Consider the following 14,216-nt stretch of genomic DNA (forward strand, 5'->3'; position numbering starts at 1 on the left):
AATTCCTAGAGCATCACCATCAATGCCGCACACACACATCATTTTCCCCCATTCCTCAAATTATCAAGGGCAGGGGACTGACACTGAGAGCAGGAGATTGCCTATACTTGGGCCGTGGGGTGTTGGAGGGGGTGGGATCCAGCTCCCAGCCTTTGATGGGGCACCACTTGTGCCTGTTCCAGTCTTGGCGTGACACTGGATTCCTCCCTATCAATGGAGGCCCAGGTCATGGCAGTTGCCTGGTCTATTTTTTTCCACCTTTGGCAGGCCAGGCAGCTTGCCCCCTATCTTTCAACCCAAGATAATGATCCATGCAACTGTCATCTCTAGACTGGACTACTGCAACTCGCTCTATGCAAGGCTTCCCTTGGGTCTGACCCAGAAATTGCAGAGGGTCCAGAATGCTGCTGCACATGTCCTGGTGGGTACACCATACCGCCCGTCTGACAGGGAGGGCGGTCTAAAAATGTAATTAAATAAATAAATAAAATAAATACAGGGTAAACATAACTCCAATTTTGCAGCAGCTACACTGGTTCCCCATGGAGTTCTGGATCAGGCTCAAGATGTTGGTTTTAACCTATAAAGCCCTAAATGGACTGGGACCAGCATACCTAATGGACCACCTCTCCCTGTATATGCCTCAGAGGATGCTGAGATCAGCAGATAAACACCTACTGGTGGTCCCTGGCCCCAGGGAGGCTCGACTGGCCTTGACCAGGGCCAGGGCATTTTGGTCCTGACCCCAACCTGGTGGAACTGTCTATCAGAAGACACTCAGGCCCGCCAAGATCTTCCATCTTTTCAACAGGCCTGCAAGACGGAGATTTTCCGCCAGGCATATGGTTGAGGCCAACATTAAATCTATCAAAGGTCTCCTACCTGGGGGGGGAGCTATATGGCCACCTGCCCCCCCCCCACGCATGAGCAGCCACAAGATATTGATCCAAACCTTCACCCTTTCTATATATGGTGAGCAAGTGAATTTCTTAAATTGTTGTGTTGTGTTGTGGATTCTGTGATTTTACTGTACTCCTGTATTTTATCTTTTTTATTGTATCCCACCCTGAGCCCACTCGTGGGGACAGTGGGCTATAACTCAAATAAATAATAATTAAGCCTAGTAGACACACAGTGGCCATTTCCACATGTCCTTAAAGGGATGACTACTCACTGAATGCTGGCGCCTTATCTTCTTCACTCCAGATTTCTCCGTTTTCGAAACAGCTGCAAGCTGTTTAGCTTCTGGGGGGTTTTGGCGCCTTTTCGGGGACTGTGGGAAAGTGCATTTCCAGAAAAGGCACCAAAAAAATGGAAGCCAAACAGCTTGCAACTATTTTGAAAACGGAGATGTCTGGAGTGAAGGGGGAAAGCCACCAGTGTTAATTGAGTGGGCCATCCCTTTAAGGACATGTGGAAATGGCCAGTGAGTGACAGAATAACATGATCTGGTAGAACTGTAAATCACACTCCACTGATGCCCACACTTGCTTTGAATGCAGAAGGAAGGGGAGAGAGAATGGCCAAGGAATGGAAAGTACATTTGAACAAAAAGACCTCACTTTGCAAAACACAGGATGATAATATTTACTTTATTATTAACCACCTTTCTAAGCAATGGGGACCCATCATTCTCCTCTCCTGTATCTTCACAACAACCCAATGAGGCAGGTTAAACTGAGAGTGTGTGACTGGCCCAAAGTCACACAGCAAGCTTCCATGGCAGAGTGGGTATTGGAACCTAGACCCTACTCCAACATTCTAACCATTGCCTTACACTGTGACAAGCCTCTTTCAGAACTGAAAAGTTGATTACCCTTGTGGGAATTTATGAAATTAAAACTGCAAGGGAACTTCCAGTCTCTACTTGTGATTCCTTTGTATGCACACAAATGGCTTCTTTGGATAACTGCCAGAAATGAGTAGCAAAAATACTACACTAGTAAATTGATTTAAATTGTAGACTTCTGACAGCACAGACCTAAACAGAATTACACCCTTCTATGGTATTGGCCTTAGAAATGTGCAGCTCTACTTAGGATGGCACTGGAAGTAATCTGGTCGCACATTATAAACATGCCTCAAATCTGTTCTAAGAAATGATGAATGCACATTTCACTGGGATAAACCTATAATTTCAGACAAAACAATTGACTTCAATAGACCGAATATTATTCCTGTTAACAAAGCCAAATCACATGCAATAATAATAGACATTCATGTCCTTTCACAAGGAACATTGAAAGGACTATTACAAAAAAGGGAGTGCAGGATCTGAACATAATAATGAAGTTCAAAGTACAGGGAGGTGCAAAAGAAATAATCTCCCAACCATTTCTCCCTCTACTCTGCTCATCAGCAGACCCTTTACAGAAGATTGAAATAGATCATACCATCATGACTTCAATTCAAGAATTAATACTCCAAGTATGCTTTCTTGCCAAAATTAGTTTTCTTTTTAATTAACTGTATTTAACGGTCTTGGGGAACATCTCTCTGCCCATTACATCAAGCACCACCACTGACAGAATACCTCTTATAACAAGAGCTGCACAGCTGAACCTCCGCAGTAAGAATACCCAGAAATCCAGAAAATAAGAATCCAGACTCTGCCCCTGATGTAATGCAGCAAGTCAATCAGTGTTAGGAGCAACCCCTTCCCATCGTAGTTTTAACAAATGGTCTGGCTCCGAATCACTGAAAGAGAAAATGAAATCATCTACCACATATTTATCTAGACCTTAGTCCAAGGTGTCCAGGATGACACACATATTTCCCCCCTCCTCCATTTTATCCTCACAACAACCCTGTGAGGGTGGTTAGCCAAGAGAGAGTAACTGGTCCAAGGTCACAAAATGAATTTTCTATGGCTGACTGGGGATTTGAACCCCGATCAATACTCTAACAACCACAAGCTGCTGGTTCAGAACTGCCACAGCAGACCAATTGGTTATGTCCAATGCACCGTTGTTATCACTATACCCAAAATTAATAACAAGAGCATGGGTATCACAGGCACTGTATGCTGAAATGCCTGGCTGTCAGATAGAAAGTCATCCGTAGGGTAGGAGTAAAGCAACAGCAGACATTTTATTCCTATGTGGTATCATGGCATTACAGACAAGGAGTCCAGAGAGGCCCACATTCACATCCCCACTTGAACTATCCTTCTAGTTGCCTTTTCTTAGGCCAACCCACCTCACTGGGTTGTTATGAGGGTAAAGAATATCAGGAAAGCCAGTTGGGGTTGCCAACCTCCAAGCATGGCCTAACGTTCTCCCAGAATTACAACTAGGCTACAGTAAGGTTGCCAAACCTCTGTTCCTGACTCCTGACTCCTATTTCTCACCACCAAAGAATAGAGTGGCTAAAAAAATCACCATCATGGCAATAGTATGATGTAGGCTTACCATGTGCTATCTCCCAACAATTGTTCCTGTTACCTAAAATAAAAATATTGTAGACCTCTTTGCTAGGGTTGCCAGGTCCCCTTACCCTCCCAGTGGGAGGGGCGACCTGGCGCTTACCTTTTTGCTGCTCCTATTGTGCTTTTGTGTTCGGGGGAAATGGGATCCCTACACTTTGCTGATATGTCACTTTCGGGTAAAACCCAGAAGTGGCAATGCGTAGCTCTAGGAATCACCAGAAACTCTTACCAGAAGTGATGTAGTGATATAGGCACCACTGGCAACTTCACATGCCCCCTCCATGTCTCCATCCCCTAACCCTCCTACTGGGAAAACCCAGAAGTGACATCAGTCCTGTCCAGGAATCACCAGAGATTCCAGCAATTCCTAGAGAGATGTGACATCACTTCCTATGCCCACCACCCCAGACTACAGAGATTATGCTACAATAAAGTTAGTTAGTCTTAAAGGTGCTAGTAATTGGATGGGAGACCTCTAACAAAGACCAGGGCTGCAGAGGCAGGCAATGGCAAACCACCTCTGATAGTCTCTTGCCATGAAAATCCCACCAGGGGTTGCCATAAGTCAGCTATGGCTTGAGGGCACCACATGCACATACACACACACACTGGACTCTTTACTATTCTGGAGTAAATGACATCTTTGAACAGTAAACTCTATAGTATAACATCCCCACCGAGCTCTGTCCCCTCACCCACAACAGCTCCCTTCCCAGGCACCATCTCCAAAACTCCAGGAATTTCCCAAACCAGAGTTGGCACCGCTAAGGCCAGTATAATATCAGTGATAGTTCTTACTAAGTACAGAGTCAGTGGTTTTCAAACTATGTTCTAGAGAACCCTGAATCTTTGGAAACTTATTAGCGAAAAGAGCAGTAATGGCAGACGAGTTTCTCAACAAGTCCGCTCTTCCTGCATTCCCCTCCCATATGCATATGTGCGAAATGCATAAGATATATTTCCCTTCTCAGGCCAAGTCAAACAGGCCTGGCCAGTGGTCCACAGGAACCAATTGTGTCCCCAATATCATCTACAAAGCACTAAGATTTCCTGTCAGATGACAGGCGTTCCTCTGTTGAGAGTCATTCTGGAAAGGAAAATGTCAAAGAACTATTGAGGAACAAGTTAGATCAGCCTTTCAAATGACCAAACTTCATGAATGAGTGTTAAGCTTGAATGGTACTTGAAAAGATGGTAGGGTTGCCAGCTCCTGGTTGGGAAATTCCTGGAGATTTGGGGGGTGGCACCTGGAGAGGATAGGGTTTGGGTGGGAGAGGGACTTCAGCTGGCTATAATGCCATAGAGTCCACCTTCCAAGACAGCTATTTTCCCCAGGAGAACTGATCTTTGTCACCTGGAGATCAGTTGTAATTCCGGGAGATCTCCAGCCACCACCTGGAGGCTGGCAACCCTAAGATGATAATGACTATAGTCCTCTGCCCACTTACTTTTGAACAGTCTCTTTTGGCTTGCTTCAGAGATGTAAAAGCTCATGACAGGGACAAACCCAAGTCTCTAGCGCAAAGCAAATGCCTGAATCCCTGCGGAGTCTACTGTTGGAAATGAAGACAATTTTTGTATGGGAATCAACATGCGTCTCTGATTAGGATAGGCTCAATATCAAATTTGCTTTTGAGTAGGAGTTTGTTTCTTTCCCTATGCTTATCAATTAGGTAGTGATTATCTTCAGTAATAACATTCTGTTCCTTTTGCCTTTGCTGCTGGAAACCTCTTATCTTACTCTGAGATATTTTTTTTAAAAACTACACCCAGCAAAACCTTCCTTACCTGCAGAGCACCAAAACTCACATAGCAACACAAATCAACTTGACTTAACCATTAAATGCAATATAACTATGAAATCATTGTTTTTAAAAAGAGAGATCGCCAGCCAGCAAGAGATAAAAGCTTTCATTTCTAATAACCTAAAATTCATAGGAGATAAGGAAATCTGTGGGCAGTATATGAGAAGAAAAAAAGGATAGGGACTGCAGTATACTATTAATCAATATGCTAAGCATGTTGCATAGTGTGCCCACAGGTCAACGATAACGTACATGGTTTGTGTGCATAGACCAAGGATCCTGGGTAAGTCCCCACTGCCTGAACCTTGAGATTTTATATTGCCACCTATGTGCTAAGTTTCAGCTAGGTTCCAGCAATGATACACAGACATATCCATTTTGGTAGGAATGGCCACAACTTTATTGATTACAGCCAGATTGGAGCATTGGCCAGGTATCTGGGCAGCAGATCCTCTGGCATCAGAGGACCAGTGCTGTTCGATGCATGATGCCCCAGTTCAATGCTAGCCCCTTGGGAGCAAGTGGTGCTTTGGCCCCAGCCATGCTGTCCGGTCCCTGTCTTCCAATTCCACAGGGGTGAGCCACCCGATATGCCCTGCTCCCCCTTGAGGATCCTGCCCAATGCCTCAAAACTGCCCACCGAACCCCTTACATTGTGACTGGCCCACTAGCCGCCTGGAGCCAGTGGGTGGGAAAGTGCCCTGCTCTTGCCAGTGCTGTGCTGGAATGGTGTCAGGATATCCTTGCAGGCGATGACTCACTTTGCTCCTCCTCTTCCTCCTGCAGACCATGCCTGCTTTCACCGCAGCCTGACCCTCAGTGGCAATGTTGCCCGCAGTGAGTTTGACATTTGTTTAGAAGGGAGACAACTGGGGTGGAGACATGAGGTTTATAAAATCATACAAGGTGTGCAGAGAAAGAACCTCTTCTCAAGGCTCAAATACATGGTGCTCCCAACACGTGTTTGGTAATAGGTGTGCAACTGGAGTCTCAGTCAGACATACACCAGGGGAACACACTTGTTCACTCATCACTGTGAAGGAGCACTGCAAGGGGGTAGAAGGAGCTTCCAGTTTTCCTCCTTCCCCCTTTTCACCAGCAGAAACAGCAGGAAGGGGCTTTTCCTCCTTTCCTCTGGCTCCACGTGTCCTTCCCAGGTTGTTGTTGATGCAAACCATGCACTCCACTGCTGAGCTATTTCTTTGTGTTGCTTGTACGAGCCCCCTATATTAGAGGCAAAAAGACATCAGTACAAGATACTTCTTGTTTTCTGGTGTTACTGTGACAAACCAAGAGGTCCAAACAAGAACATTCCTTATTAACCATTCTGGTAAGAAATCTACACATTGAGGTCTCTGCCCAATTGGGACCCCCAGGAGCATTTAATTATCTGGACATACTTAATGTGATCCATTCTGTGTGTCTGTTTTGCTCTGAACACTAGATTTATGAGAATATACTGGCTTGCCCCCCATCACAAAGCCAAATTCCTGCCAATCAATGGCTACCTGGCCAGCATAAGGAAAGCATATTCTCTTTCTCTGCACTGCAGAAGATTTTACTGAAGGGCTTAATGGAGTGGACAGAAGTAAACTTATACATCAGTATGTTCCTACCTTGGTAAAAAATGTGTTACACATAACTTAGAACTGCCTTGCTAGATCATAGTAAAGTTCATCTTGTCTAATATTCTATTTACAGCAGTGATCAGCCAGATGCTTTTGATAAGCTCACAGGCAGGGCACAAAGAACATAAACTTCTGTTGTTTGTTCCTAACATCTGGAAGTCAAATATAAAGCCTCTGAATATGGAGGTTCTATTTACCTGTCATGGTTAATTAGATGTACAGGAATGATAATGAATGCGGAATATGGTGTAGTATACAACAGCTTTTTTTTTTTTACTGTGTATGGCCCAGAATAAGCACCAATTAATAGTACAATGAGTCTTGGAGCGTTATGCCTCAGATGCCAAAATACTATGTATATCTAAAACATCTAACAAGTTAGGATCTCATTCTTCAACTGGGGACTTACTTAATCATCAATGATATTCTGCATAAATAGAAGAGCTATTGACTCCCTAAGCTTATATAACACATATTTACTACTCAGTCTTCAGTGATGCACCGATCCAATAAACTTGTGGGAAACAAATAACGTCCAACTAAAAGGGCAGAATGTGTTAATTTTAACGTGCCCAGTTTAATTCTACAGGTCTGGATCAAATTAAATGAATGATTAAATAATCCAGTAGAGATCAAATCAAGACCGCTTTTGAGCAAGTCTTCAAAAATAGAAAGCCTCCCTTATTAAAACAAAACGGCCTACTTTAATGAATGACAGTTCTGACACTTGATGTAGTAAATGAATTACCATTCTTTTATTTTAGAAATGTGTTTTTGAGAATTTCCAAATATTGCAAAGACAGAAGGTTAGAAATGATTGGCAGAAGGGAAAGAAGGGATGGCTGAAGTTATAAGGGATTAGCAGGATAAACAATGCATGATCCATCCCTTTCAACATTTTAGCCTTTACACAATGATTCTGAAATCCTCCACAGACAATACAATCCACATAAAATAGGTCAGAGGGGCTGGGATACATATAATCTTTCTCATTCTTTGAAAAAAAGAGGATCAGAATAGATGCACCATCAAGAAGAGCTGGAAAGAATTAATTAAAACAAAATAATCTGAAATTAAATCAAAAAGAAGGCCATTTTTTGTGTTCATCAGCATTTCAGGAAAATAGATGACGATAAGAGCCAGTTTGGTATACCAGTTAATGGGACCCTAATCTGAAAAACTAGGTTTGATTCCCCACTCCTCCACTTGAAGCCAGTTGGGTGACTTTGGGTTAGGCACAGCTCTCTCAGAGCTCTCTCTTTGTAAACCGTTCTGAGTGGGTGTTAAATTGTCCTGAAGGGCAGTATATAAATAAAATGTTGTTGTTGTTGCTGTTATAAGTGGAGGACCCACAAGGACTTGCAGGAAGCATCTCACTTTCCCCTCACCACTCATTTCACCCTCTTCTTTCCCTTCCTCTCCTCTTTCCCTTCCCTGAAAGCCCCTATCACCTCTCCCCTTTTCATGCCTCCTTCTCTTCTTTCAGCTACCAACTGACTTTCCCTTATCTCCATGCCACTCACCGCCCCATCTTCAGTTTTCCCTCCTTCCTTACCCTTGGTAGCCTTTCCCTGGAAAAAGTCTGGCCAAGTTTCACAGTGCCAGCCATCAAGCCAGGCCCAGTTGTATAGTGGGTAAATCGCAAGGAGGGCATCTCATTTTTCCCTGTATCCCACTCCTCACAGTATTTCCTCTTTCCATCCTCCTGGCAGCCCCCATATCCTCACCTTTCCCTGCTTCCTTCTCATCTTCTTATTCACAAAACAGATTACATTTTATCTGCTTCCTCACCTATATTTATTATTGACTTAATTTACACCCCACTTTTGTCCACAATGGGGGCCCAAAGCAACTCATATTACTTTCCTCTCCCACATTTTATCCTCACAACAACCCAGTAAGGTATGTTAGGCTGAGTGATTAGCCCAGTGAACTTCCATGGCAGAATTCAGAATTTTCTGCAAACCTGGGGCTTTTCTCAGGTCTGTAGAAAGATCCAGTTTGTCTATGGCCCTAGTATCTGGATTTAAGTATCCACAGATCAGACCTCTTTGAGAATTAGATATATTGATGATGATAAAATTGTCTGATAATATTATAAGGAAATTTGTACAATGAATACATGAAACTGCCTCATACTGAGTCAGACCATCGGTCTGTCTTGGTTAGCATGGCCTACTCTGACTAGTAATGACTTTCTGGGGCCTCAGACAGAGGTCTTTCATATTACCTGATCCCTTTTAACTGGAGATGCTGGGAACTGAATCTTGAATCTTCTGCATGTAAAACAGATACTCTATCAGATTGGGATATGGTTGCCAAGTCCCCTTACCCTCCTGGCAGGAGGGGGTGGAACACAACATTCACTTTTTTCTCCTCCTCAGTGGGGGTGGGGGCTTTCATTTGGGGTCCAAATCGACCTGATGTGAATCACAGGAGTGCTCCTGGACTCTGCGTGATAACATCCTGGGGGTAATGTCATCACGCCATGCCAGGAGCATACCCGTTCCCCCACCTTTTCCCCCTGCCAGCCAAGTGAGTAAGAAGGGGCAAAGGACAGGAACAGGGGATCCCCTGCACCCACTGGGTGACCTGGCAGCCCTAATTGAGGAGCATGAGCTATGTCCCCTCCCCAGCCTAGACAAGCAGGATTGTGGTCAAATTCTTCTCACTACATGTGTGGTTGCCACAAATGACCATTAGCTGTGTACTCATCACAGTAAGCTTCACCCATCTTAAGATAAAAATATTCATGGCATTTTCCAGAGCTTTGTAAGTAAAAGAAAAGAGGGCCCTGCCCCTAAAGAATATACAATTTAGGAGTGAGGACATGAACAAAAGAAGGGGAGGGAAGGACAAGAAAAATAAAGATGGGATGTGAGCAAATGCACATACTTTAACTTGGTTACAGTTTGGATTGAAAAATACAAGACTGCAAGACTTGAGCAAAACTTCCATTAGGAAGAGAGTGGGCATTAGTGGCCTTCAAAGCTCTCTACCGGTTTCCTTTGTTTACTACTGGCTCCTTTGTAATCCTTGCCCAACTTCACTTCCCTTCTTTTCCTCCTTATCTCCTGTTGCAACTTTAGCCCCAAACAATTCGAGCTTCTGCCAGTGGGTCTTGTAGAGCAGAGCAAATTATGTAGCACGAGCAAGGCTATGCAAATGCCCTTAATTTGCAGGATTTATACTGAGCCTAGAAATTTGGGTGGAGGGGTTATTTTGGTCCAGAGCACATACAGATCCAACTGTGTGCTTTCAGCTTGTAAACGACAAGGAATGAAGCTTGAAGTTGGCACTCATCCCAGCTGCTGGATCTTTTCTCTTTCCAGCCAGCACAACCCAGTCTTCAGACTGAAGTGGTGGACTTGTGTTTGTCATTCCTTGGCATAATAATATTTGCAAAACACTTTGCCCCCTTTGCTGGATTAGCCGCCACTAGGGACCATCACTCTGTTTTCCGCTCAGTAAGGCCCGGGACATGCTGTCCATGGAAAAATAACACTCATCAGAGAGAGCAGGAGAGAAAATTAGGCGACTACCTGGCTGCCATTTATAGAATTCTGAAAAAAGGCCAGTTTGAAAGCAGCCAGGACTGGGTGTTTATGTCCCTCTTACATTTATGAAGGGATGGGTTATTACATTCCTAGCATCCATTTGGCACAATCGTTTGGTATTGTAATTACTCTTCACAGCCTCATCCAAGTGGCCACTAAAGACAATGGGAGCACCAGATGCTGACCAAGAAGGTGTTCTGCCACATGGAAACCATTGTAGAATCTCAGCAAGAAAATGTTTTCCACAGAAAAGGGACATCGTGCAGTTCTATGGGAGTAAATGAAGCTTGGCACATTCTCTAAGACATCCATTCAATTCTGCATTGTACAAACAGTTAACTCAGCCTCATCATCACTTTAGTCGCCTGCACTTAATTCAATTAGCACATCATGTTCACAAGATGGTGGATATCAAGCTACAGAAAGTGGAACATTTTGCATATGTTCTCCAACATATGCAGTAGCGTAGCGGTTAAGTTGCTGGGCTAAGAATATAATGCTTAGCCATATAATGCTTTGGATTTCGCTGTTAGTCTAGGGCCATTTAATGAACCAATGGTTTGCTTATATAAAACAAGTGTGTGTCTGTTGAATGTTGGAGTGTACCACATTATAAAACATCAAGGCTTCAGCTTACCTAACACAGCAAAGGGTCAGAGTAATCATTAACCTTGCCCCCTTTTCAGTTCACTTTGTTCTCAAGTAACCTGTTTGCTTGGATTAAACATATAGCAAAAATATGTTAGAGAAGAAATATTTCCACCACTGGATGCATGAAACTGAAGGGAGAAGGGAAGAAAGGTTAGGCCTTCCTGAGGAAGCTGGTTTTGAGAATACTGGGCTCTACTTTCTTTCATTCAAATAGTTTCAAGAAGCTCTAATTAACCTTCAAGACAATGACAGTAATATCACACAGCTCTTCACATATTACAGAGTACAAGGTTTGGATCTAGGTCCCTACTCTATATTAGATGTAACAGAATTGCATCATGTTGTGAGTTTTCCTCAGTTCTTGAGAGTGTAGTGCCCAGTTAGGATGAGGACCACAGTGCATGCAGAAAAGGGATTTCAATCTCCCCTCCATGCCATTTTTCAAACCTGAAACAGCCTGGAGAGGGATGTTATTTGGGGAGACCCAAATGTTCACAAGGATGCCTGTGGATTTCCCCAGCTGGCCCAACAGTGTCCCCCCAGGACTGCTTCAGGTGAGAAAATGACACAGGAGGAACACTGAAGCTACTCTTCTTTGTGCACTATAGATCTGATCCTACTGGGTCCCTCATACTCAGAAACTCACAACTCATAGTGTAGTTGTGTTACATCTGATGCAGGGTATGGACCCAGACACAACCTTTGTACTCCATAATGTGTGAAGAAGGTGTTTCCCACACAGGGATGGGCTTTGTGGTTCCCCACTGCTGCTGTGGCTGTTAATACACTGAAGCAGCAATGGCATTTCCACATGTCAGATTTCCCCATATTTTCTTTGCCACAGTACCTCATGGTAGTCATTTACCTCCCCTCCAGATATAAGGGGAAAGGCATATCTCTACAAACAAAAGGGGTTAGATACTGACTTTAAAAAAAAATGAAACCTATGAATTTAGAGATTCCAATAGACAGACCATTATAGATTTATAATGCTATAATGATAAGCCAACTGTAATGTTAAAATAGAAGGCAAAAAGCCCATCTGGTGGCAGGAGAATGGGCATCATGGTAGCTGAGGCAGGGGAAACGAGGCTGATGTGGGTAGGCAAGGAAGACGCAGGCTTATTCCCATCCACATGGGCTCCCTCCCCCAGCCCCCACCCTGTGCAAAACTTTGCTGCAAGCTTTCCCAAAACATTGCAACAAAACTCGTTTGGAAAAGAGTACAGGAAAAACAATGCAAGCCCAGGAGGTGCACGGGATACCATGCTATAGTGAGGAAGCGGGGGCAGGAGACACATCCCAGCAGCCAGGGCAAACCACCATGCAATTCTATGCAAGGTTATTCCAGTCTAAATCAACTGATTTCAATGCACAGGATTGCACTATTAAAGATTTATTGGGAAATTTAAATGACAGTGCTATTAGGCTCTTCTTAGGGCCTTCTTGTATTTTGCTAGACAAGTAGGGTTGCCAATTCCAGGTTGGGAAATTCCAGGAAATCTAGGTGTGGAGCCTGGGGAGGAGAAGGTATAACAACAACATTTGAGTTATATACTGCCCTTCAGGACAACTTAGCACCCACTCAGAGTGGTTTACAAAGTGTGTTATTATCCTCACAACAATCACCCTGCGAGGTAGGTGGGGCTGAGAGAGCTCTGAGAGAGCTGTGCCTGACTCAAGGTCATCCAGCAGGCTTCAAGCAGAGGAGTGGGGAATCAAACCTGGTTCTCCAGATTAGAGTCCTACTGCTCTTAACCACTACACCAAACTGGCTCTTGAGGAAGGAAGGGAGCTCAGCAGAGTATAATACGATACAGTCCACCCTCCAAAGCAGTCGTTTTCTCCAGGGGAATGGATCTCTGAAATCTGGAGATCAGTTGTGATTCCAAGAGATATCCAGGCCCCACCTGGAGGTTGGCAGCCCTACCTTGGAGTCACAGAATGAGAGGCCAACATTTATGTAAATGTTTAATGAAATAGGCAATTGTTGGTGAAAGCACTGTGGATGAAGGCCAGTTTGTACAATCAACAGAATCAAGTGATAAATCTGGTCTTGATCGGTACCATTTCAGGCTGCCTGCTGGGAGACTGCAGGTCTGAATGTCTCCCTGTTCAGAATGGTCATGAGAGAAGGTGACTCTGCCTCCATTTCCACAGCACGATAGTTTTGTATGTTCAGATGGGGTGGGGGTTCAAACATGCAGTGCCTCCACGCTAATGGCCTAAAGTGGTACAGTCCAGGAAAATGAGGATTGTATAAACCGGTCCTTAGTCATGCTACAGAACTTTTGTGTCCTTGCTGCTAGAATACGAGACTGTTCTCACATGACCCACCTGAAGAATGAGGAGAGCAGAAGTGCAAGTGACCTTTGCTGTTCTTTCCTCACTTTTCTATCGTCCTGAAGCTTGTGGGTCTCCTTTGTTTGTAAGTCCTCAATTAACGGTGGAGCTCAAGCATCCGATAAGGGAGATCTATGTATCCCGCTTCAAAGGGAATAAGAACAAGTCATGAACTTTGCAGAGTTGGAGATGATCCTGTTAAGGATTATCCAGTTCAAGTTCCTGCAGTGGAAGAATTGCTTAAGTCTTAAATAATGCACCGGTAGGTGCTCTTCAAGGCTTATATCAAAGTACTTACATACATCATATGTTACAATGCTTGTGGATATGGGTATTCATGTCCCCAAATCATCTTTTTGTTCATATGAGCAGGGATGCAGATTCTCCTAGATCAGTGATTTCCAAATGGTGAGTTGTGTGACATTCCAGAGGGATGCAGGCACTCCATGGGAGGTTGCCAAACTGCCAGCCGTGGCTTGAGAAAATACATCATGAAAAGCCAAAGAAGATGTGGACAGTGCATGCTCAACAATGGCAATTTATGCACAGCTCTCAGCAAGGCAAAACAGAATGGGCAAAGTTGGGTTACTGAACGCAATGTACAGGTATCATCAATTTAATATTTTGTCTAAGGTGCCTATGGGAACAATCCTAAGTAGGTCTACTTGGACATAAGTCCTATTTTATTCAATGGGACTTACTCCCAGGAAAGTGTTCTTAGATTTACTACACTCCAAGTCCATTGAAATTCATGGATTAAACTGGATTTTTAATTCATGGATTTCCCTGCACAGGATCATGATGT

The sequence above is a fragment of the Eublepharis macularius genome, chromosome 4, assembly GCF_028583425.1.
Source record: "Eublepharis macularius isolate TG4126 chromosome 4, MPM_Emac_v1.0, whole genome shotgun sequence".
Lineage (NCBI taxonomy): Eukaryota > Metazoa > Chordata > Lepidosauria > Squamata > Eublepharidae > Eublepharis > Eublepharis macularius.